This window comes from Dendrobates tinctorius, unplaced genomic scaffold (genome assembly GCF_039654945.1).
Source record: "Dendrobates tinctorius isolate UK_male_01 unplaced genomic scaffold, ASM3965494v1 ptg000120l, whole genome shotgun sequence".
NCBI classification, from domain to species: Eukaryota; Metazoa; Chordata; class Amphibia; order Anura; family Dendrobatidae; genus Dendrobates; species Dendrobates tinctorius.
In genome coordinates this window covers 38231115-38256040 of record NW_027361788.1, presented here as the reverse complement: position 1 = coordinate 38256040, position 24926 = coordinate 38231115, and the positions used below count along the sequence as shown (strand labels likewise).

Here is a 24926-nt window from a genome sequence, read left to right as displayed (position 1 = left end):
GGTGAGTCGGTCCTTTTGGTGGCCTGCCTTATCTCGTGACGTCAGGAATTTTGTACAGTCCTGTGGGACTTGTTCTCGGTCTAAACCCTGTTCTCGTTCTAGTGGGTTGCTGATGCCCTTGCCGGTGCCTAAAAGGCCATGGACCCATATCTCAATGGATTTTATTTCTGATCTTCCTGTCTATCAGAGAATGACTGTTATCTGGGTGATTTGTGATAGATTTTCAAAGATGGTCCATCTTGTGCCACTCCCAAAGTTGCCATCTTCCGCTGAGTTGGTGCCCTTGTTTTTACAACAGGTGGTTCGGTTACATGGGATTCCTGAGAACATTGTGTCCGACAGAGGAGTCCAGTTTGTTTCCAGATTCTGGAAAGCCTTTTGTTCCAATCTGGGAATTCAGTTATCCTTCTCCTCTGCGTTTCATCCCCAGACCAATGGACAGACTGAGAGAACAAACCAGACCTTGGAGTCTTATTTGAGATGTTTTATTTCTGCTGATCAGGATGATTGAGTCTCATTTTTGCCCTTGGCCGAATTCGTACTGAACAGTAGAGCTAGTTCTGCCACTTTGATGTCACCCTTTTTCTGTAATTTTGGGTTTCATCCTCGATTCTCTTCAGGGCAAGTGGAATCTTCGTCCTGCCCAGGTGTGGACACTGTGGTTATGAGAATGCAGCAGATATGGGACCAAGTGGTGGATAAGTTGTCACTCTCTCAGGAAAAGGTCCAGCGATTTTCCAACCGGCATAGGACCATTGGTCCCCGGTTTAAAGTGGGTGATATGGTTTGGTTGTCGTCTAAGAATATTCCTTTGAAGGTTGCATCTCCTAAATTTCAGCCAAGATTTATTGGTCCTTTATAAGATTTTGGAAATTCTTAATCCTGTTTCGTTTCGATTGGCTCTTCCAGTTAGGTTCAAGATCCATAACGTATTTCACAAATCTCTGTTGAAGAGGTTTGTTGAGCCAGTGGTTCCTATGGCAGCACCTCTTGACCCTGTATTTGTTGAAGGCAATGTGGAATATGAGGTAGAGAAAATATTGTATTCTCGTTTGTTTAGACGGAGACTCCAGTATTTGGTCAAATGGAAGGGTTATTGTCAGGAGGATAATTCTTGGGTCTCTGCCTCCGATATTCATGCCAATAGATTGGTTCGTGCTTTTCACCGGGCCCATCCTGATCGGCCTGGTGGCGTGGATGAGGGTTCGGTAACCCCTCCTCAAGGGGGGGTACTGTTGTGAGTTCATTCTCTGGTTCACCAGTTGTGAGTTCTCCTTCCAGACTCCCTCTGGTGGCAACAGGGGGTTGTGAGGCTGATTTGATCGGTGGAGATCTGCCACCTGAGAATGAGGATGACGATTGGACCTCAGGAGTCTCAGATTGGATTTAAGACAGCCGACGCCCTATTCAGTTGCTGGTGATTCCTTCTGGCTTGTCAGCTCTTGTTTTCAGCTCTGTTCCAGTCATCTAAAGCTAAGTTTTTCTGCCAATGTTCACACTTGATTTTGTTGGTCTATTCAGTTTTTTGGTGTGGTCAGCCAGCCCTGGCTCGGGGCTGTGCTGAATTTCCACTCTTATCAGTATTTTGCCAATTTGCTTTTTGTCCCTTATTAGATTGGCCTCTTTTTGCTCTGTCTCAGAATATTTCAGAGTGCTGATATAGTGGGAGAAGTCTAGTGACTTCAGGGTTAATTTTGCTATCAGAAGTGTTGCACATTATTTTTGTAGGGTTTTTTGCAGGTTGCAGACAGTGTCTTTCCTTTCCTTTCCTCTTTAGTTAGTTTGTGCCCCATCGTTTGCTCAGCCTATTTTCCTGCCTATGTTTGTGCCATCTATTCCTTTGGGGTCTGCTCGGGCAGTTAGTTTTCCCCTTTTCATGCTTCAGGCTTATTTAGTCCTCCGGCTGTGACGAAGCATCTAGGAACATCGTAGGTAAGCTCCACGGCTGCTGCTAGTTGTGTGGTAAGATCAGGGATCTGCAATCTGCATAGTTACCAACCTCTATGGTTTTCTGTGACTTAGCTTGTTTTGCTTTTTTCTCCTCTGTGACCCATTCATAACACCTATCATTTGCTCCATTCTATAGATATCGTTAAGTTCAGTGACAAACTCAGAACGAGAAGGTGACTTTACCTGTTTCCAATATCTGGGGATCAAGTTTCTGACAGCTGTAAGTAAATGTCTAAGAAGACCTTTTTTGAATTTGGAAACTGAGATGTCACTCAAGGACAATAATGCAGCTTCCATTGTGGGTCTAATATTGATAATAGACAATCTATTATGTAGGTCAAAAATTGCTGACCACAAGTTTTTGATGGGCGGCCAGTGCCACCATATGTGAGTAAATGTGCCCACTTCATTTAGGCATCTCCAACAAGTATCCGGGACTACCGGGAATATAGAGTGGACATCTGAAGGGCATCTATACCATCTTGCAAGGATCTTGTAGCTCCTCTCCTGTGATGTAGAACATAGTGAAGATCTAAACGTAAAGAGAAGGATCTTCAATCTGTTTTCGGACGATAAAGATCTTCCCAGGTCAGTCTCCCATTTAGAGAAGAATGGAGGAAAATCATGGAGAGGGGTTTGTCCCTCTTGAAAGAGTTTATATAACAGAGATACGGTATGATCTGAAGGGCTCTTAGACAGGTAGAGGGTCTCAAAGGGTGTTAATTGTTAGAAGTGGCGGAAGGCACTAAAAAAAATAATAATTAAAGTGCCTTCGCCACTTGGGGTCCACCGTGCGGTGGATGGTAAAACCGCTGCTGAGAGAGGCAGAGCACAAATATGCACAGGGTTCTAACACACCCAGAAGCAATAAGGCAAGCTCTGTTAAGGGACACAGAGCTACAGGGAAAATAATACCAAAATAGTATCGCTGAGCCTGTTAACAGCACAGGATCTCAGCGGCACACGTGCGGTAGCCGGAAACCGGAGTAGCTAAATAAGATCACTACAACCGAGCGGACTTACCGTGTACACGCGCGCTCGGCATCGCAACTGCGTACGCCTGGACAAGCTGCAACCGCAAATATCGCAAGCGCAATGCAGGACGCTAAGCTGCTGGAAAGTTGGAGCTTGTGCGCGCTGGAGCTTGTGCGCGCTGGCGCTTGCGCAGGTACTGACTGAAAACCACTCACACACACAGACTTATTATCAGAGGGAAGGGGTTTCTTAATGAGTCAGTCACCAATCCAAGCATCCGTCACCATACACACAGCAGCAGTATGAAAATACTAGCGCATGGCATAACGGCCATGCACACTTTTTATAGCGTATGGGACCTGCCGGAAATCTCCAGAGCCCTGAGCTAAGCCAATGGAATCAGGAGCAGGACCTGAGCACCTGACTCCTGAACTCCAATGGGAGCTCTGTTATGAACTTTTTTTCGGCTCCACCAGTTGAGAGTTCCCCTCCCGTTCTCGCTCTGGTGGTGACAGGAGGTAGTGAGGTTGGTTTAAGTGGTAGTGATCTGACACCTGATGAGGAAGATAAAGATTGGATCTCTGGAGTATCAGACTGGATATAAGACAGCCAACGTCCTATCCTAGTGCTGGTGATTCAGTCTGCTTCTCAGGTCCTGGACTTCAGCTCTCTTCCAGTCTTCTCAAGTTAAGTTTGTTTTTTGCTAATGTTCACACTTGCGCTTGTTGGTCAATTCAGTTTGTTGTGTAATCAGCCTGCCCCTGCTGGGGCTATGCTGAATTTCCGAAACTCCTATGTATCAGTATTTGCCATGCTGCTTTTTGTCCCTTATTGGATTGGCCTCTTTTTGCTCTGTCTCAGAATATTTCAGAGTGCTGATATAGGTGTAGAAGTCTAGTGACTTCAGGGTTAATTTTGTTATCAGAAGTGTTGGACAATATTTTTGTAGGTTTTTTTATGGCAGATTGCAGACAGTGTCTTTCCTTTCCTGTCCTGTTTAGTTAGCCGGGCCCCATCGTTTGCTCAGCCTATTTTCCTGCCTTTGTAATTTAATCTTGTTTCACCGTCATTACATGTGGGGGGCTGTCTTTCCTTTGGGGTCTGCTCTGGGGCAGTTAGTTTTCCTCTTTTCCTGCTTTAGGCTTATGTAGCTCTCCGGTTGTGACGAGGCATCTAGGACCAACGTAGGAACGCTCCACGACTGCTGCTAGTTGTGCGGTTAAGTTCAGGGATCTGCAATCTGCATAGTTACCAACTTCTCTGGTTTTCAGAGTTAGCTTGTTTATTTTTTCCTCCTCGGTGACCCAGTCATAACAGAGCTCGTCCCGTGGACATGCTCAGAAGCTGGAAAAAAGGACTTAGCCTCTGGAGACAAATGTGAGAATCTGGTTTCCCGCATAGGCATCATAGAACCCAGATTCCTAACATTAATGCTCTAAAAAGATTATTCCGATTAGCCAATTTTATTATAAAACTTCTCAATTGTCCAAAAAAGAACCAAGAACCCGCCGGTGGTTCCTCGTCTGAGAAAATAGCCTGTAACGACTTCATTCTTGATCAAGTCACATAGACTATAGGGTGAGAGCTTTAATCTTTATTTAAAAAAATTTTCCTACATAGTCCCGCTGGAAAGTACGGATTGTCGTAGATGGGAGTTAAAGGGACAGGAGATCAAAAGATCTTTAGGGTTCGGCCTCCTCGATTGAGAAAAGCCGCCATGTTCCTGGTAAGAAAGGGTAGAAGTATGTTGCTCTCACCGTCTTTTCTTGGGGACCAAATGAGTCACGGCCATTGAGGTAATTTTCCAATCCTACCCACTTTGTATGTCCTTTACTATGGAATAGGTCCAAAATACATGCTTCAATCGATGCGTGACTATATAAAGAAAAATCTGGCAGACCCACTCCCCCACTCGTTTTTGGCTGGCGTAACAGAAAATAGGAAATGCGAGCTCGGTTATGTGAAAATATGAATCTAGTGATCGCTGTTTTGAGGCGTGAGAAGAAGGAAGCAGGTAGGTGCATAGGGATTACTTGGAAATAGTACAGGAGACGGGGCAATAAGTCCATCTTTATCACAATAACCCTGCCCAACCAAGAAAGCTGTAATCTATGCCAACTTTCTAGGTCTGACTCAGCTTTGTGTAAGGCAGCCCTGAAATTGGCATCATATAATTGCAATTTCTTGACTGTGATTTTGACTCCCAAGTAAGTGAGTCAAAGCGCCAGCGAAAAGGAAATGAGGCACTCAGCTGCTCTGTCATAGGTGGTTTCAGGGATATGTTTAGGATCTCGGATTTATGTGAACTGATTTTAAAGTTACTTAGAGGACCAAATCTATGTAGCTCTTGAATAATATTTGGAAGGCTTGTAATCGGCGATGAGATATATAGAAGAACATGATCTGTGAAAAGTGCCAGTTTGTGTTCACCTGATTACAATCTTGGACCTTTAATTGACGGATTATTACCAATTGTGGCTGCTGAATGCTCCATCGTTAGTATGTAGAGTAAGGGCGAAAGGGGGCAGCCCTGCCTTGTACCGTTCCGAATAGGGAAAATATTTGATAATGCGCCATTGGCTTTAACTTGTGCACTTGGAGATGCATACAAGGCAGAGATTCTACAGAGCATGTTTTCCCTTAAACCCAGTCCCTCTAATGTCTGGAACATGAACTCCCAGTGCAGCCTGTCAAAGGCCTTTTCGGCGTCAATCGACAGTATGCACATGGGGTCCCCCCCTAAAGGCCCTATCTATCAGAGAAATAGTCCGTATGGTATTGTCCCTGGCTTCTCGTCCTGGAACGAATCCCACCTGGTCCTGATTGATCAGGCTCGGCAACAGTAGACACAATCTCTTTGCAATCATTTTTGCGTACAGTTTAATATATATGTTTATCAGAGAGATTGGCCGGTAGCTGCTGCACATAGACGGGTCTTTCCCAGGTTTAGGAGTAACGGTAATATGAGCAGCCAGGGAGTGTAGAAGAAAAGAACTTCCTGATGAAATATAATTGCACATATTGAGAAATACTGGGCTTAATAAGGCAGAAATGTTTATAAAATCCTGCAGTATATCCGTCGGGACCTGGGCTCTTCCCCTGTTTCAATTCTTTGATGGTCTCAGAAATTTCCTTTGAGAAGTCTGTTTCTAAGTCCAACACTCTGTCCTCAGAAACTACAGGTATATTAGTTTGTTGCAGATATAGTTTAATTTTATCCCGAAGTGAGTTGATTGGCAAATCTTTGTAGTCGCCACCAATGTTGTAGAGCTCCCTATAATAATCACTATAGCTTGACAATATGTCCTTCGTGCTATGCACCTTCTTCCCCTCTTTATTTTTGATGTAAGAAATGTAAGTGCTTGATAATCGGGGATTGAGGATTCTCGCCGTTAATTTGCTACTTTTGTTGCCATATTGATAAAATTGATTTTTGAGGCGTTCTCTAAATTGCCGTGGTTTCTCATCAATTATAGCTAATAATTTTTGCCTCAATGTAGACAGATGTGCTAGAGTATCGACTTCTAAATCTTTTTTGTGTTGGTTTTCTAGTTTTTGAATTTTCCTAGACAATTCAGCAATCTCGGCGGCTCTGGCTCTCTTAAGATGCCCCCCATGAGAAATAAGCACCCCCCTCAGGACACTTTTTAATGTTTCCCACTTAACCGAAGGGGAAGTGGGGTCTGCAGCATGGTCTGTGCTGAAGTTATTAATTGCACATTCCAAATCAGACCTACATAAACGGTCCCAAAGAAGAAGGTTCTCATTCAAACGCCAGGAGAAACCGGATTTAACTGGAGTATGGAGGACAATCGAGAAGTAAATTGACGCATGATCCGACCATAATATTGACCCTATATCAGCCTCTACCGGTGAGTCCAGCAAACTGTGTGATATAAAAAAAATAATTCTACTATAAGTATTGTGTACCCGTGAGAAAACCCTGAAGTCTCTAGAGTCAGGGTGAAGAGCCCTCCACACATCTACCAACCTCAGGCCAAACATCTGTTTTTTTATTTGGGTGATGGAAGAAGAGGAGTAGGAAGACTTACCCGAGGAAGCATCAACAGTAGGGTTCATGGGAGTATTGAATTCCCCCTCCCCCGAGGATCACAGGAGAGGAGCCAGCGAACTCCGCAAGACGTCTTTTGCACTCCGCACCAAACTTCTGCTGGCCCTGGTTCGGGAAATACACATTGGCTATTACGAGTTTACGAGATCCCCATGAGATCATCAGGAAGATAAATCTGCCTTCGGAATCTATTACTGAGTCAATGATATCTGGCATAGAAGAGCTGTGGAAAGCTATAGATACCTCCCCCTGGATTTGGAATGCAGATTTGGACCATGAACACACTTGGGGTAGTTTTTTGATGAACACTGAGGTATAGATCCAGATTTGAAGTGGGTCTCCTGTAGCAAAAGAACCGAGACTCATTGTTTATGGTTAGAGTACAATATTTGCCTTCTTTTTTCCGGAACATTGAGCCCCCTAGCATTAAAGGAACAAAATTTGATTTAATCCATAGTCTAGATTCCCACCTACACCAACCACCTCTAAGTGTCTGCCCTTGATAGGTATCCCCAGTATAAATGGAAGGTCAAATGAAAAGGAGTATTGGGAAGGGAAGGGAGAGAGAAAGAGATGGATGAAGGTAAAAGAAGTTAGAGAAAGAGTAAAAGAGAGTAGCAGTTTCCAGAAATAAACATTTCTTACAGTGTTTACTACCGGTGCCGGCATTGGTAGTCTACTACCTTTGCACCACTCCAGGAGGGAGAAAGCCGAAGCCGCACAGGAACCCCCCCACCCGAGGGGTCCCCCCCAAATGAACATGTCAAAAACTCATTGAGGCTATGTGCCCACGTAGCGTTTTATTCCGGACACTAAAAACCGGAATCCTTCCCAGAAATCTCGCGTTTTTTTCGGCGCAATTTCACTGCGATTTTACCGCGATTATGATTGCGATTTTGCCGCGATTTTCGCGTGCGATATTCAAACACTTTCCAAGCGATTTGAAGCATCGCATGGAAAGTGATTGACAGGTTGGTCACACTCGTCAAACATAGTGTTTGACAAGTGTGAGCAGCTTTTTACTATTGAGGCCGCCTATGCGGCATCAGTAGTAAAAGATAGAATGTAAAAAATAATAAAAAAATAAAAAATCGGGTATATTTACCTTCCGACGTCCCGCGCTGCCATCCTGGGCATCAGCGTTCCCAGTAATGCCTTGCGAGACCTGTGATAACGTTGGTCTCGCGTTGCTATAGCGATCTCGCGAGACCACGTCATCACAGGATCTTGCTGCAAGGCATTACTGGGAACGCGTAGGCCGGGAATGCAGCGCGGGACGTCGGAAGGTAAATATACCCCGATTTTTTATTTTTTATTCTTTTTTTTACAGGGGTATGGTACCCAGGGCCTGGAGGACAGTCTCCTCTCCTCCACACCGTGGGTACCAACCGCACATGAGACGCTTAACTTCCCGCATGGTGGGCATAGCCACATGCGGGAAGTAAGCGATTCTCATGCATTCCTATGGGTGCGGAATCGCGGCAATTCTTTGCGATTCCGCACAAAAGAATGAGCATGCTGCGATTTTTTCCGCGATGCGATTCTGCCGCGGAAAAAAGCGCAGCATTAGCACAGCATGTGCAGAATGCCATAGGAATGCATGGGGGGAGTTCTGTACACGATTTTTAAACGTTTTCGCAGCGTTTTCGCTCCAAAAATCGCGGCAAAAACGCTTAAAAATCGCTACGTGGGCACACAGCCTAAAACTTCCCTTAAACATGGGGGGTGAGTCCCAAAGGGAAATCATTCTATATAGAATATAAACACGGTCTTTTCCCAGGTCAATCTAAAACATTGCATGTAATTAACAGGTGAAACTACGTAATACCCCAGATTATGAACACATGGGTATCTCATCCACATCTCACACGTTCAGAGGGCAAAGAGGACAGCAATCGAGACCTATTAATAACTACAAAGCATACGTGAATTTGAAAAGACGGTAAACATATTAAGGACAGTCTGGCGAAACTGTCAACCAATCCTATCAGGATCAGTCCCGCACCCTGTAGGGAAAATGCACAAAAGGCTAGTGGGCTTATCAGGTGATGCTTGATGGATTTCCGCCACTACTCCTCTTCTTGGAATGTTGGACTGTAAACCATCTAGGTGGAGCCTCAGGAAGAGCGGGAGTCAGAGGCCAATCTGGAAGATCGATCATTGGTAAGTCAAAAGTTCCCAAAAAATTAGCTAGATCTCCAATGCGATGAAAAATGGCCGTTTTACCTCCCTTAAAAGCCACCAGTTGAAAGGGGTAACCTGTAACGAATGGAAGCGGAGGCAGAGATGGTGAAGTTCACATTCGCTTTTATTTTTTAAGTGGAACCTCGGGACCACGGTCTGGGGGGCTCCGGAGGGGGCGTGACTAGTGAACCCCAGGCACCCGTAGTAAAGCCCCTCAGGCAGGGCCAGAATGGAATACCTGGAGGACACAGGTGCTACCTCCAGTTAGACCCCGAACACGTGGCAGCTGTCCCAGCGAGACCAAAAGGGATAACAAAAGTTCCAGCAGAGTCCGTAATGCGTTGGGTCCTGGATCCGGTTAGTTGGTAAGGAGTCGGTTCCAGTGACCTTCACACAGTCCTTGGACTCGGATGGCTGTAGGCGGAATGGGATGGCTTAGACCCAGATATTTGCTGATATAACCAGGTAACACAGGATACTGATATGCTGTGGAAACAGAGAGCATTAGACAATGCACAGATACTGCAGATACAGCGCAGACCAGTTAGCATGAGAACCGGATGTAGCAATGATAGATACTCGTTGCTCCGGCGCTCTCCCTATGGAGGAGAGGCCAGAAATAGCAGCCAGTGCGCTGTCTTTGGTTGATTGCATTTTTTAGTTTCAATGAGTTTATTGAAAGAACATATAAGTATCTTTTAACATGAAAGACATTTGATATCAAAGCAATGAAATCCCCTCGCAGGGGGGTGCGTATGAAAGCATACATGGGAAAGTATACAATATCTTCCTGATCATATTCCAAGTTTTATAAAGCTATAAAACAACAGTCTCAACACTACTAAATTAGGGTGGGGGGAGGGAGGGGAATAAGCGGTGAGTGCTGTTATTAAAAACTGAGTCAATGCGGATTAATGTAAGTTTTGTTTCAGGCTTTATATTTATCAGCGACGGTATCTATTTCTATATACTACACTGATAGGGATATCACTCTAGGGAGATCACTTCCATCTTGTGCCTGAATCCAAGGTTCCCAAATACCCCTAAAGGTTTCGAATGAGTCAGTTCTGATGGCTTCTATTTTTTCATATAGCATCATTAGGTCAACCCGATTCTTTACCTGTAATATTGACAATGTGCTAGTTTTCCATTTGCTGGCTATGTGATTCCTAGCTGCCATAGCGATAAAATCAATAAGACGGCACATTTTGTTATTAACATGAGTTGGTCTGTCCCCTAGAAGTAACACTGTCGGTGTTAGTGTTAGCTTCCTATTCAAGGTAGTATTGATAAGTTTTATGACGTCTTTCCAGAGGGATTTTACTATGGGGCATGTCCACCATATGTGGAGTGTATCCCCATTGTCAGCGCAACCCCTAAAAGAATTACCGGAAACCGTGTGGTAAGCATTATGTAGGGAACTGGGGACATAATGTATTCTATGAAACACCTTGAGGGACGTCTCAGTGAGTGATACCTGGTTACTACCCTTTACTATATTTTCATAGCATTTGTACCATCTTTGTGGTGTAAGGGAGATTTTTAAGTCTTCCTCCCATTGTTCCATGACTTTCATTTTCAAACATTCCCCAGGTTGCTGAAATACAGAGTAGAGATATGATATAAGACCATTTCCCAATGGATCGTATAGGCATTTTAATTCGTAGGAAGTAGGTTTAGGGTCCGATAAGTTTATAGTTAATTTTTGTAGAAAATGAAAAATTTGTTCTAATCTAAAAAATTCAGACCCTGATACCTGGAACTTTGTAATGAAATCTTGTTTTGGCATTAGCTTATAGTGGATTGATACATTTTGTAGCTTAGTTAAATTGTTTTGTTTCCACCATGTGTGATTTGTTGATGCTACTCCTGGCGTAAACATGGGGTTGTTGAATAAATTCAAAAGAGGGGAAGGTTGGGACTGCAATGAAAATTGGAATCTGTTGGTTCTTCATATCCGTAGCGAGTGAGAGGTGTATGACGAGTGCTTATCTAAATCTTTTGGCAGAGGACCCGTAGCCCACATCAAGCTTTCTAAAGAGTAAGAAGCTATTTGAGAGTTTTCTAGTGATATCCAGGTGGGTGCCTGTTGTTCAGAATTCACCGCTGCCAGTTGAGAGATTTGGGCCACCTTATAATAAAGAGCAAAATTCGGCAGCGAGAGACCACCATGTCTTTTGTGTTTAAACAAGGTAGTCTGAGAAATGCGAGATTTTTTTATTATTCCAAACAAAGCGCAGTATTTGTGAAAGTATCATTTTCAATGTCATTTGAGGTATCGGGATAGGCAAGGATCGGAATAAATATAGAAATTGAGGTAGTATAACCATTTTCACTGAATGAATCCTTCCCAAAAAGGAAAGGGATGGGGTAGACCATTTTGTGAGAGTTTGCGGTAACTTATGGAGGAGAGGGGCGTAGTTATATTTAAATAGGGTGGATTTGGACATTGTAAGTTTAATCCCCAAGTAGGTGATATGATGTTTTGCATGACGGAAATGAAAATTATTTAATATAGATGATTGTTCCGTTGATGGGGTATTCAAAAACATAATCTCTGATTTATCCATGTTAACCTTGAGTCCAGATATCTCCTCAAAATGGTTAAGTGTTCTTATAAGATTGGGTAGCGATACATGAGGGTTTTTTAGGGTTAGGAGAAGGTCGTCAGCGAAGAGACTAACCTTGGATTCTTGTTTGCCTATCTTTTGGCCCATTATGTCGGGGTGTAAACAAATCTTTTGAGCCAGTGGCTCCATCACCATAGCAAACAGGGCCGGGAACAAAGGGCATCCCTGTCTGGTCCCTCTGCCAATAATTATTGGTTCGGGGATAGTCGAGGGTAGTTTCAAGTAAGCTACCGGGTTATTGTAAAGGAGTTTAAGCGAGTTTATTAATTGTTGTGAAAACCCCATTTTATATAATATGTGGAACATATAGGGCCAAACGACGATATCAAAAACCTTTTCTATATCTAGGGCTAACAAAATCAGGGGGGATTTTTGTTTATTAGCGTTATGGATAAGATTTAAATTTCTACGAATATTGCCTGGGGCCTGTCTTGTTGGGATAAATCCGACTTGGTCTTTGTGAATAAGGCTGGGTAAACATATTGATCCTATTTGCAATGATGGCCGAGAATATTTTAAGGTCTAGATTTAATAAAGAGATAGGCCTGTAGTTCTTGGTAAGTAGAGGGTCTCTCTGCTGCTTTGGAATAACTGTAATATGTGCAGTAAAGAATTCTGGTGGCATTGGTTGACCTGTTAACATGCTATTACAGTATGCTTGGATATGTTTAGACAGTACTGCGGAAAATTTTTTATAGTATAGCGCCGTTAACCCGTCAGGGCCTGGAGCCTTTCCGGCTTTTAAATGTTTGATAATGGAAGTTATTTCTTCCTCTGAGATAGGGGAGTGCAGTGATGCAGCGCAAGTCGAGGTTAAAGAGGGTAGGGGTATGTTGGATAGAAAGTCATCTAATTTGGGCAATGAGAAGCTCCCATTGTCAGTGTATAACTTCTGATAATAATTTTGGAATGTCTTGTAGATTCTGTTCGGATTAAACGTGGTATGGGACTGCTCGTCTTTTATAGAGAAGACTGAGTTTAACCTCTCTGTTTGCTTCAATTTTCTCGCAAGCATTCGATCCATTTTATTGGAAAACCTGTAAAATGTTGCTTGAGTCCACTGTATTGCCCTTTCAGTACGGGTAGTTAATAAGGTGTTCAGCTCTAGTTTTACATCGTGTATTCGTTTAGTTAAATATAGTGAGGGGCATGATTGGTTGGCGATTTCTAATTTAAGAAGCTCATTTTCGAGTGATATTTGTTCTCGGAGACGGTCTCTCTTTTTTTGGGAGGCTAGCCTAATGAGAATGCCCGTGATATATTTTTTGTGGGCCATACAAACGTTACCCACAGAGACATCAGAGGTAGTGTTTGAAAGAAAAAAGGTTTTAAGTTCACATTAAGTAGTAATCTTATCAGGGGGTCCGCTAATAAGGACTCATTCAGTCTCCATCTATATAGTCGTGAGGTTACTATGTCAAATTTAAACACAGAAAGCACACGATCATGGTCAGACCATGAGGAAGGGATGTGTCTGGAGTATAGCAGTGAAGGTATATTCTCTGAGTTAGTAAGAATCCAATCTATCCTGAAATATGACCTATGTACTCTAGAGAAGTAGGTGTATCCTCTTGATTGTCTGTGATTTTCCCTCCATGAGTCCACCAAATGATGGGCCTGGAAAATATTTTTAAGCACGTGAGACCAAAATAAAAAAACATAAAAATTGCACAAGCGCTTACCAGCAAAAACAGGGGAAACTGCGTCCTCTGCTGCTGAGGTCAAGTAAGGGTCGGTGTCAGTCCAAATTAAATAGGATAACAAAAGTGTACAGATTGACCTGCATTATAGGACTGGAGAAAATAAACAATAATAAGTACCAAACAGAAAAACAACCCACTCTAAAGTAAACATGAATAGAATAAGTGCATGTATAAAGTTATGGCATATGCAGTAAATGTAACGTAACACTCACCAATTAGAGGCAGACCAATAGATATGATGCATATTAGTTGTTGTGACTGCTGCTCTGTAAGAGAGGTGAGAAGACACACGGCAAGTGTCTTACTCCAAAGGGTTAAATGAGCTTGCTTCTTGACAAGGCAAGTGGCAGCTTGTAAAAGCTCGAGGGAATGAGCGCTTCTAAAAAGAGTTTATAGCCAGATAAGTTTCAATGCAGTGGGGCTATAATGAAGCCCAGCATAGGAAGAAACTGTAGAGAGAAGGACGCTGGCTAGCACAGAGTGGGGGGAGGGCAGGAGATTGAAAGTGCAAGGGAAAAGCAGGGGAACACTCCGGCCGAAAGTGTCCCTAGATACCTGCTTAAAAACAGCCGCCCAAAAGTACCTGAGCGTGTCACGTCACAGCCCGTACAGGGCAGCACAGGGATCAAAAAGCCAACGCGTTTCAAAGGCCCAAGCTGCCTTCTTCATCAGGGTGCCTATGATCCTGGAATGACACCCATAAATACCCTCGGTGACTGACTGCTGCATTAACCCTTACCATGCCTCAGTGAAATTAACACCATGGAAATGGCGTGGACCACCCATTTCCTGACAGGACAATAAGATTGGAGAAGGCTGAGAGTTTAAAATTGTTGTAATATATTAATAAACTAAAAATGCTTTATTATAAATACACATTAAAAACAATTAAAAATAAAATGCGAATAAAAGTGCACAAAAGGCATAAGAAACCTCACTACAAACACCTATATGTGCATATATAATAATATGCTTATGCAAGCGCGCAAAAAAATGTAAAAAATCAACTCAAAATAAACAAAAGCAGTTGAACTAACAGAGGGCACACTGACCAACGTAAATAATTAGCAGGTACACACAGAGGCGTATCTAGGCTTCCTGGCACCCGTGGCAAGAATTTGGTTCGGCGCCCCCCCCCCCCCCCCAAGTACATATGCGACTTGCACAGTTAGTCATGTAATGCTCTCAATGTTCAGTAAAAAAACTGAGAAGCTCGTCACAGGACCATAACTATGAAAATCGCATATGAGTGAAGTGTCCATGTGATGACTACTGGAACCTGCAGAGCTGAATCCTGACATTGCAGCTTCTGAATTCTCACAACGAATGCACTGCACACTTTTTAGGATTCTCCCTTGCCGATGTACAGTCATGTCAGCACAAGTATGTGATTTGTATACTTCTGGCCACATTCCGACTAGACGTTCCCGGCCTCGCTCCGTTCATTTTCATTGAGTGAGGCCACACATGTCTAGTCAGCATGTAACCGTATGTATGTAAATTACCGACACGAGAGAATCCTGACAGCGTTCAGTGAGCACTGTGAGAATTCAGAAGTCTGCAGTCACATAGAATGACTGCAGACTCCGTACAAACCTGGACAACCCCTTTAATGCTCCTAACAAATAAAAACATGAGAATTAGTCAGTGTCACAAATAACATTTACATCCAGGTACCTTATAGATGACGTTGTCTCTGGAGTCATTCTCCTTTTCTTCTTCTTGTCCAGAACCCATGATGAGTTTTCTCATCCACAGCCGTCTCTGTAGACTTCCATCTTCTCCGGTCTTCTGCAGCAAATCCCCACACGATGCCCTTAAAGATAGAAGTGTCATTATAATGCTCCTAAATACAAATATCTGCAATATACTGTGGCCTCACACTATTCCCCTCCCTCCTCATACTGTCTCCTCATATATTTACCCCCTCACTCTCTATACTGTCTGCTCACACATATCCCCGACTCCCCATACTGTGTCCACATACATTCACCCCCCTTACTGTCTGCACCCATCCCCCATACTGTTTCCTCATACTCTTCATTTTGTGTCCTCAAATCTCCCCACACACATTAAATACCATCCCCACTCCAAATCCCCCACACACATTAAGTACCCTCCATCCCCACTCCCAAAAACCCCCACACATTATGTACCCCCACTCCAAATCTCCCCACACATTATGTACCCCCACTCCAAATCCCCCCACACATTAACCCCCATCCCCACTCATTAACCCCTCCACACATTATCCCCCATCTCCACTCATTAATCCCCCCACTCAGTAACCCCCATCCAACCCCCATCTCCACTAATTAACTCCCACACTCATTAACCCCATCTCCACTCATTAACCCCCCAATCATTAACCCCCATCTCCACTCATTAACCCCCCACATTAACCCCCATCACATCAATCCCATCTCCACATTAACCCCCATCCCCACATTAATCCCATCTCCACTCATTAACCCGCACACATTAACCCCCATCTCCAATCATTAACCCCCATCTCCACCCATTAACCCCCATCTCCACCCATTAACCCCCATCTCCACACATTAACCCCCATCTCCACTCATTAACCCCCCACTCATTAACCCCCATACATTAACCCCCATCCCCACATTAACCACCATCTCCATCCATTAACCCCCATCTCCACTTATTAACCCCCTGGCCCCATCCCCACATTAACCCCCATCTCCACTCATGAACACCCCCCCATCTCCTATCTTCGGTGGTTCTTCAGCTCCACAGTGGAGCACACTTACCACCAGCGTTTGCTCTGGGCGCCGGGGAGTGACGTCAGCAGCGTGATCACATGACCTGATCACTCTGCTGACGTCGCTCTGACCCGGCGGTCAGAGCTTCAATTGTACTGGCGTCTGTACAGACGCCAGTACAATTGCTGCCTGGGAGTCGGCGCGGCCTCCTTCTCTGCGTCGGCTGTCAGCTTGACAGCCAACACAGAGAACCGCCGACTCTCAGGATGGGGGGCGGCAGAACGCAGCCGCCGGGGGGGAGACACTGCTGACCGCTGCAAGGCGGCCGGGCGGCCCGACTGCGCCCCCCTGCTGCCTGCGCCCGGGGCAACTGCCCCGGCTGCTCCCCCCTGGATACGCCACTGGGTACACATAATTTCAGTAAGGTGAATTGACATGCATAGTTGTACCTGCATTCCAAAGAAAAACTGCTTAATTAACTACAGTAACTAAAAAGTCAAGTGTGAATAAATGCATAAGCGTTTAAAAAATAAACTGAAAATAATCACAAAAAATGCATTAAAAGTGTAATTGAGTATAATAAATAGAAATAAAGTGCCTTATAGGTAAAAACACAAACAGCAGCGCACGATTATGGAGTGCAATGAGTTACTAGAAAGCAAAAATCTCCAGTTCCTGATTAAGACCTTTTGGAGCCAAGCAGTCAAGGGTATAAATCCATTTTGACTCAGCTCTTGACATAGCTTTGATGAAATCACCACCCCTAGGATTTTGGTGCACCTTCTGAATACCATAGAAAACTGCACCTTTCACTGATTGATTATGGAAATCTCTAAAATGGCGTGATAGCGGATGTCCATCAAAGCCCTTTTCTATATTGGTGAGGTGCTCTTTTATACGTGTCGTAAGTTTTCTTTTAGTACGTCCCACGTACAACTTGCCGCAAGGGCATTCGATGATATAAATAACCCCCGTGGTATAACAGGAGAGATTGTCCTTAATGTAGTATTTCCTGTTCCTCCTGAGTCCACGAAGGTGGAACTGTGGAGTTTTCTTAAGTTTGTGGTAGTGCAACAAAAGCAAGTGCTGCACGGTGTAAATCCTGACCTCTTTTGCTGGGCTAAATTGGGTGCGACTTGTTTTGATTGGTGTTTGATGGTGGGGGCCACCAGATTGCCCAGTGTCTGGGCCTTCCGATAAATGAATTTGGGAAGATCTGTTAGGCTTTCCCCAATAATTTTATCTTTCTTAAGGATAGCCCAATGTTTCTGAATAATCCTTTTGAACGTGTGATGGCCCGCATGAAACTGAGTAATAAACAGAAGCTGATGAATTTGTTGATTAATGTCCTTTAGCGCAGGTCAATCTGTACACTTTTGTTATCCTATTTTTAAGCACTGGTTTTTCCTTTTGCAGTATGTCAGATCTCTTATTATTAGAGCTATCAAGTGCCTCGTCCATGGTCAGATTGAAGTCACCCCCCCAAATAATATTGTCATATTGGACAGAGTTTAGTGATCTTGCAACTAATTTAATGGTCTTCATTTGTAAGGTTGGGGGTGCATAACAGCTGATAAAACAAACTCGCTTCTCCTGCACCTTGCCCCAAAGAATTATATATCTGCCTTCTGTATCTCTAATTACGCCCTCCTGTATAAATGGAAAAGAATTGTGAAATAAAATAGCGACTCCTCTAGTTTTTTTATCTTGTGAAGCCAAAAAGAATCTTGAATAAAGCCTATGGAAGAATCTGGGGGATGAAGCATTAGAAAAATGAGTCTCCTGTAAAAATATCACATCAGGGGAATGTTTTTGATGATAAACGCACGTTTCCTTTTTATCGGGGAGTTGAATCCCCTAACATTATGTGATAGTGTTTTAAACATTTAACATGTGTGGGGAGGTTCTGATATACTTATAACTAAGTCCCCCACAGTGACAGAATGTGTAGCGTGTTGTTCCGCATCTTCTATCAAATCATCTATACTTTCAAAACTTTTCAGCACTGTTACAGGGTAAGGGAAAACACCGAGGACAAAAGGGAAAATACAACAAAGTAGAAAACGGTTACAACCATTAACCAATATGTGGGGTAAAGCATGTCGGTCCAATATTTGTAGGACCTGGAACAGCAATATCCCAAGGGGGAGTGGCATGGCTACTCCAAGGGCACAGCACTCCAGTACAAAAGGAAAACTACATATCTTAGAACTCTCCAAAGAGAATATAAAAGAATATAAAGTGGCAGCGACATCGGAACAGCAGCTTTAACTGATCTTTGGGTCATATTCAACATAAGCTCCGACAAAGGCCTCGGATGGTGAGTCAAGAATTATTCTGTAACCTGTCAGGCCTCGCACGGCGGACTTCAGTCCAGTCTCTACGGGTCTTTGTCTCTGCGGCGCGGCTCCCGGGTCCAGCATTGGGATTCCTGCTTTTTCTAGCGCCCTTTTTCCTTCTTCTTGATTTTTTTGGCGAGTAGACTGTGTTACCGTGAGAGAAGATTAATGCGTGTGGGAATCCCCATCTATATTTAATATTCGCCTTGATCAGAGCCAACGTCACATCTTTCATATCTCTTCTCCTCAGCAGGGTTGCTGGGCATATGTCTGGGAATAAGGAAACCGTGTCTGGGACCCCTGGTAATTTTTGCATTTTACGAGCTGCAGCCAAGATCAGATCCCTAGATTCCTCGTAGTGCATTTTAAGGATAATGTCCCTAGGCGAAGCATCCGGTTTGGGTCCCCCCAACGCTCTATGAATCCTGGTTATTTGTAAGGTGGCAGGGTCTGCCTGAGGCAGGAGAGCACCGAATAGGCCCACGGCAACCTCCATTAAGTTAGTATTGCTTTCTGGTAGTCCCTTAATTCTAATGTTGGCCCTTCGTGAGCGGTTTTCCAGGTCTTCACACTTAAGCTCTAGGAACTCAACTCTAGCGTCTTGCTCCTTTAGTTGTTCTCTGTCGGATTCCATAGCATCAGCAGTATCATCCATTCTTTTCTCTAAATCATTGGTTCTTTGAGCAATATCATGGATTTGCTGTGTAAAATTATCTACTGCCGTTGAGAGTTCAGCTCTGAACGTCTTCTGAATGGTGGTAAGTAGGTCCTCCATTGTCATAGGAATCATAGTTGTAGAGCAAGTCGGGTCATTATGTTGGGACTTCAGAGGGGGACTTCTAGAACTCGAAGTCGATAGTGGTGCCGACATGGCGTGGCTTGTCGATTTAGCCTTCTGGGACAATAAGTGTGTGATCGATCGAGTATTGACTTCTGATGCAGTGGCTTTTTTGGGACGCATCGCCTATAAACCTCCCATGTGCTGCCTTTCAAATCATGGAGTTTAATTATTCATTTGAGTGCGTGTTTGCGCCCGTGGCGGCTGACCTAGTGTACCACAATCATAGTCCATCAGGGCCACCCATGCCCTCCGTGTTGAATTACTTCAGGTTATGGGATAAATTGCGATATCCACAACTATGCATCTGTTTGTTTCGGATTCGGTCTTATATAGTTCTGTAGTTATACTCGGATATATATCCCGTGGAGCCGTGGCCACCTCTCAGGTATCAGATATATTTGGTCTCTGCTATATAGGGAACTGAGGGCACCAAGTTTGTGCAACAACGCCCAGTGGTCAGCAGGTGGAGTCCCACTCCCTCATAAAAACCACGAGGAAGAATACAGCACCTCTTCACATGGGGTTCTGGTCCCTGTAATCGTCAGTAAATAAATCAAGGAGTAGTCCCCTAATCCCGGGAATTAATTAGAGCCCACGATATAGTGATTCTGTAGGACTTCTATTATAATGGAATAGGTCCTGTCAGGAAGCCGTAATGTGTCTCCTGCAGCGTGCTCCCAGACTAGGATATTCTTTTGTGCTCCCTTGTCCCTCAATGAGATGTCCGCCCCCGGGTACTGGGATCTTTGGTGCCCCCTCTTATGTTACCTCCTCTGGGTTATATTCGCGCCTCTGACTATTGGCGCTGCTGTCCGGCCGTCCTTTTCAGGCCGCCGCCTCTTCAAAAGTGCAGGCCGCGGGCACCGCCGCGCTCTCTCCAGGTCTCACCAGGCGGCTCCACTCAGTCTCCCCGCGGTCCAGCCGGCGGGCGAGGTAGGGCAGGCGTCCTCCGCTCTCAGCACTCCCAGCAAGCACGGGAGGGAAATTCCCGGCCCCCAAAGTCAGCATCCGGTCCGGTGCGCCTCCAGCAGGCCTCAGGCTCCCAGGTAGGCCGCAGGTGTCCGCCCCGCTCCACGGGTCCAAATACAGCCGCAATGGGCAGAAATCACCCCGCAGGTCTCCTCCAGGTTATCGCAGCTTCGGGTGGAAGTGGGTGGGCTGTAAGGGGTGGAGGGTTACCCGTAAAGTAAATGGGGTAAGAGGAGCTCTAATCCACACGTCTTGTTCCTTCGGCGGTTGGCCACGCCCCCCCTTGATTGCATTTTTTGAATGCAAGCCGCCCATTTAAGAAGGCAAGAGAGCGGGCGTGCGTGCCCTAATAGTCTTAGCTACAGATCTCACAGGACGCCAGGAGGAGGAGGCAGGAGGGTGGACAGAACGCTGAGCAGCAGCATGAGATGCTCGAGGTGAGTGCCTAGAACGGAGAGCAGCGGCAGGCCTGGACGCAGCGCCAGGACGGGGGGCCAGGTGTAACAGTGGCAGACCTGGGTGCAGCGCCAGGACGGGGACCGGGTGTAACAGTATCCCCCTCTTTACACTCCCTCTCCTCTTCAAGCCTGCATAGAACCGTTTAAGGAGAAGAGGAGCCTGGATGTTCTCCCTAGGCTCCCAAGATCTCTCCTCAGGACCAAAACCCTTCCAGTACACCAGGTAGTAGGTCTTACCCCTTACTTTTTTTACGGTCAGGATATGTTTTACCTCAAAAACAACATCCTCTGAGACAGGGTCAGGAGTGGTACCTGGATCCTTAAAGAAGGGACTCAAAACTACTGGTTTGAGGAGAGAAACATGAAAGGAGTTAGGCACACGTAGGGAGTTGGGCAACTTCAGCTTGTACGAGACTGGATTGATCTGTCTCAAGATCTCAAATGGTCCGATGAACCGGGGACCCAATTTGTAGGATGGCATCTAAAACCGGATGTACTTAGAAGAGAGCCATACCTTGTCTCCGGGGCGAAAGATAGGTGCATCCAAACGTCTCTTGTCCGCATGCCTTTTCATACGCTAGGAGGCTTTCTCCAGAGCAGTTTTAGTATCCCTCCAGAGAAATCTTCGGAGAAAGTATCAGCAGCTGGAACGCCAGATGATCCGGAGATGGGAAGAGGTACTCCGGGTTGCAATCCGAAGACAATCTGAAAGGGAGACTTTCCAGAAGATTCACTTGATTGTTGTAAAAAAATTCGGCCCAGGACAGTAAGTCTACCCAGTCGTCATGATGGGCGTTAACAAAGTGACGCAGGAATCCAGCCAGGATTTGATTTGTCCTCTCCACTTGTCCATTGGACTGGGGATGGTACGCTGAGAAAAAATCCAGTTCAATTCTTACCAGTTTACAAGCTGCTCTCCTGTAATGATGTATAGTAGGTTTCTATGAAGACAGTGGCTAGATGATAGAGTCACAGACACAGGTATACGTGAAAGTAGTTTGTATTAAACAAGCAGCACAGAACAGCACAGGTGCTGGCGGAGCCAGATAATGACAGCAGTGGTAACAGCAGCAGAACTCAGTCCAGTAGATAGCAAGTTGTACACCGGCACTGTGTAGATGTAAGCAGACACAGTCTGAAGAATGCAGGCAAGGACAGTCACTTAGCCCTCTCCCTTGCGGGAGGGGAATCTTCGGGCACAGTGCAGTGGCAGAGAAAGTCACTAGGTAATTGATACTGGATGTGCAAAGGTAGCAGGGATAGTCTCTCAGGTGGAACGCACACAGCAGTCAAGATCTTCAGCGCATACCGTGAGTGCTGTAGTAGCGGTGAGCGGTGGAGGCAGGGCTGGAAGGAGCCTTCAGGCCGACCCCGTCAGAAGGTCCAGGCAGCGGCAGTTAGGCAGCAGGTAATCCAGGTGGATTCAGCAGGAAGGAAGGAGGTAGCACAGCGTGCAACTCCCAGCTAGCAGATCAGGTACAGGACGAGATATACAAGCAAGGTAGTCACGTCCAGGAAAGCTATTTAAACCCGGCGGGCGGGACCAACAGGCGGTGATGTCACAGGAACCAGTATGGCCGAACGAAGCCAGGCTTAAGGGCAACAGTAAGGGCAAAGTCCGGAACACAGCAGAATAGGAACGATGCTTACATTATTCCCCCCTTAAAGAATGTCCTCCGGACAATCTTCGACCAGGTTTGTCCGGGTACCTTAGATGAAACTGCTCCAGCAGCCGCGGAGCACAGATATTCTCCACCGGTTCCCAGGAATTCTCCTCGACAGAGTATCCTTGCCACTTGACCAGATATTGCAACTTCCTTCTGAAGATCCGTGAATCCAGAATCTTCTCCACGACATATTGTTCATGTCCATCAACGAGCACTGGAGCTGGAGGAGAGGAAGTACGCCCTGGGAAAGAATTTGGTACAACTGGCTTTAGTAGGGAAACATGGAACACCGGGTGAACCTTCCAGGCAGGGGGTAATTTCAGACGCACCGCTACCGAATTCACTAGAGCCACGATCTTGTATGGCCCTACAAACTTCTGCCCCAGCTTGACAGTCGGTGCCCTCACCCCCAGATTCTTGGTAGACAACCAGACCGTATCTCCCACCCTATACACCGGAGCCGGCCTCCTGGTACGATCTGCTGCTCTCTTATACCTTTCCTGCGCAGTCGTCAAGGTGGTCTTCAGAGCTTCCAAATTCTGCTGTAAGAAAGAAAGATGGTCAGACACAGCAGGCACTGCAGCCTCCTTGGGGAACTGCGGCAAGATGCTTGGGTGGTAACCCTGATTAGCAAAGAACGGTGACTGCTTAGTCGAGGAGTGCTGCGAGTTGTTATATGTGAACTCTGCCAGGGGAAGCAGATCTACCCAATCGTCCTGCAGATGACTTAAGTAGCAACGGAGGTACTGCTCCAGGGTCTGATTCGTACGTTCCGTCTGTCCATTAGTCTGTGGATGGTAAGCCGAAGACAGACTTACTCTAATATCCAGAGCCGCGCAGAAACACCTCCAGAACCTAGACGTGAACTGCACCCCACGATCCGAGATCACCTCATCCGGGACTCCGTGCAGACGGACCACCTCTTGAATCAACAAGTCTGCAGTCTGTTTTGCTGTGGGTAATCCAGCGCAAGGGATAAAGTGTGCTGCCTTAGTGAGGCGGTCCACGACCACTAGAATGGTGTTCTTACCTTTGGAGACCGGTAGTTCAACAATAAAGTCCATTGAGATGGATCTCCAGGGACGAGATGGTATAGGCAAGGGTTGTAACAACCCGGAAGGCGACGCACGAGGCGTCTTGAACCGAGCACATACCTCGCAGGATGACACGTATCCCTCCACGTCCTTCCGGTACGAAGGCCACCAGAAGTACCGAGCCAGGAACTCTTGGGTCTTCGTTATTCCACGATGTCCCCCAATCTTAGAATCATGGATCAGTCGGAGGACTTCAAGTCTTGTCACCTCTGGTACATACAGCCGATTCTCCTGTAACCACACTCCTCCATTGTAATTTAGGCTTACTTCGAGGGTAGGTTGCCTTAGCAACGGATCTGCTGCGTATGCTGCTTTGATCTCAGACAGAAGATCCTGATGATGGATTGCAGAGATGAAATGAGCGGGAGACACAACAGTACTAGGAGACGACTTAATCACTTCCTCAGGAGCAGCAATCCTAGATAGCGCATCTGCCTTACCATTCCGTGCCCCCGACCTGTAGGAGATGATGAAGTTGAATTGGTTTAGAAACAAGCTCCAACGTGCCTGACGTGGGTTCAAACATCTTACGGACTGCATGAATTCCAGGTTTCGGTGGTCGGTAAGAACTGTAATCGGAGTTGAGGACCCCAGCAGCAAGTGTCTCCACTCCTTGAATGCCGTCACAATCGCCAGTAACTCCTTGTTCCCTACGTCATAGTTCTTCTGCGCCGGGGATAGCTTCTGAGAAAGAAAGGCACAAGGATGAAGAACTGCCTTCTCACCTCCTCTCTGTGACAACACTGCGCCGATGGCGACATCCGATGCGTCCACCTCAAGAGTAAAGCTCAGGTCTGGGTCTGGATGTCTTAAGATGGGAGCCGACACAAATTTGTCCTTCAGCCGTGTGAACGCCTCCTGGGCTTGCGGAGTCCACCGGAACGGTACCCCCTTCTTGGTCAGTTGGGTGATGGGAGCCACAATCTCAGAGAAGTTACGGATGAAGCGCCTATAGAAGTTGGCGAATCCCACAAACCTCTGAACTTCCTTCACCGATCCTGGCGCTGGCCACTCCTGGATCGCTCTGGTCTTTTGATCGTCCATCTGGAGACCCTGTGGAGAGATGACATAACCGAGGAACTGCACTGTTGCCCTGTGGAACTCGCATTTCTCCAATTTGATGTAAAGATGGTTATGCAGCAGGCGTTGCAGCACTGTCCTCACGTGGAGCCGATGTTCCTCGAGATCACTGGAAAAGATTAAAATGTCATCGAGATACACAACCATAAATACATCAAGCACATCTCGGAAAATGTCATTAACAAAATGCTGAAAGGTTGCAGGAGCATTTCGTAGTCCGAACGGCATGACCCGTGAT

The 24926-nt window shown here is 45.6% G+C and overlaps 1 protein-coding gene and 1 long non-coding RNA gene across 10 annotated transcripts in view; one reads left to right on the top strand and one right to left on the bottom strand.

Moving 5' to 3' along the window:
- The window catches only part of RALGPS1 (Ral GEF with PH domain and SH3 binding motif 1), a 1264350-nt gene that overhangs the window by 185097 nt on the left and 1054327 nt on the right, over positions 1 to 24926 (top strand). Inside the window, exons 2-3 of one of the 9 annotated variants that reach the window (XM_073541169.1) lie at positions 2087 to 2170; positions 2365 to 2538. The exons of 7 other annotated variants lie outside the window; for them this stretch is intronic. The gene's annotated coding sequence lies outside the window, so the exon portion shown is untranslated. The remainder of the gene's footprint in view (positions 1 to 2086; positions 2171 to 2364; positions 2539 to 24926) is intronic. One more of the 9 variants, XM_073541170.1, reaches the window with a different exon arrangement.
- Positions 9285 to 14630, bottom strand: LOC141046635 (uncharacterized). The gene is made up of 2 exons (XR_012219626.1): positions 13494 to 14630; positions 9285 to 9667 (listed from the first exon to the last, which is right to left on the bottom strand). It is a non-coding gene; the product is annotated as an uncharacterized lncRNA (long non-coding RNA).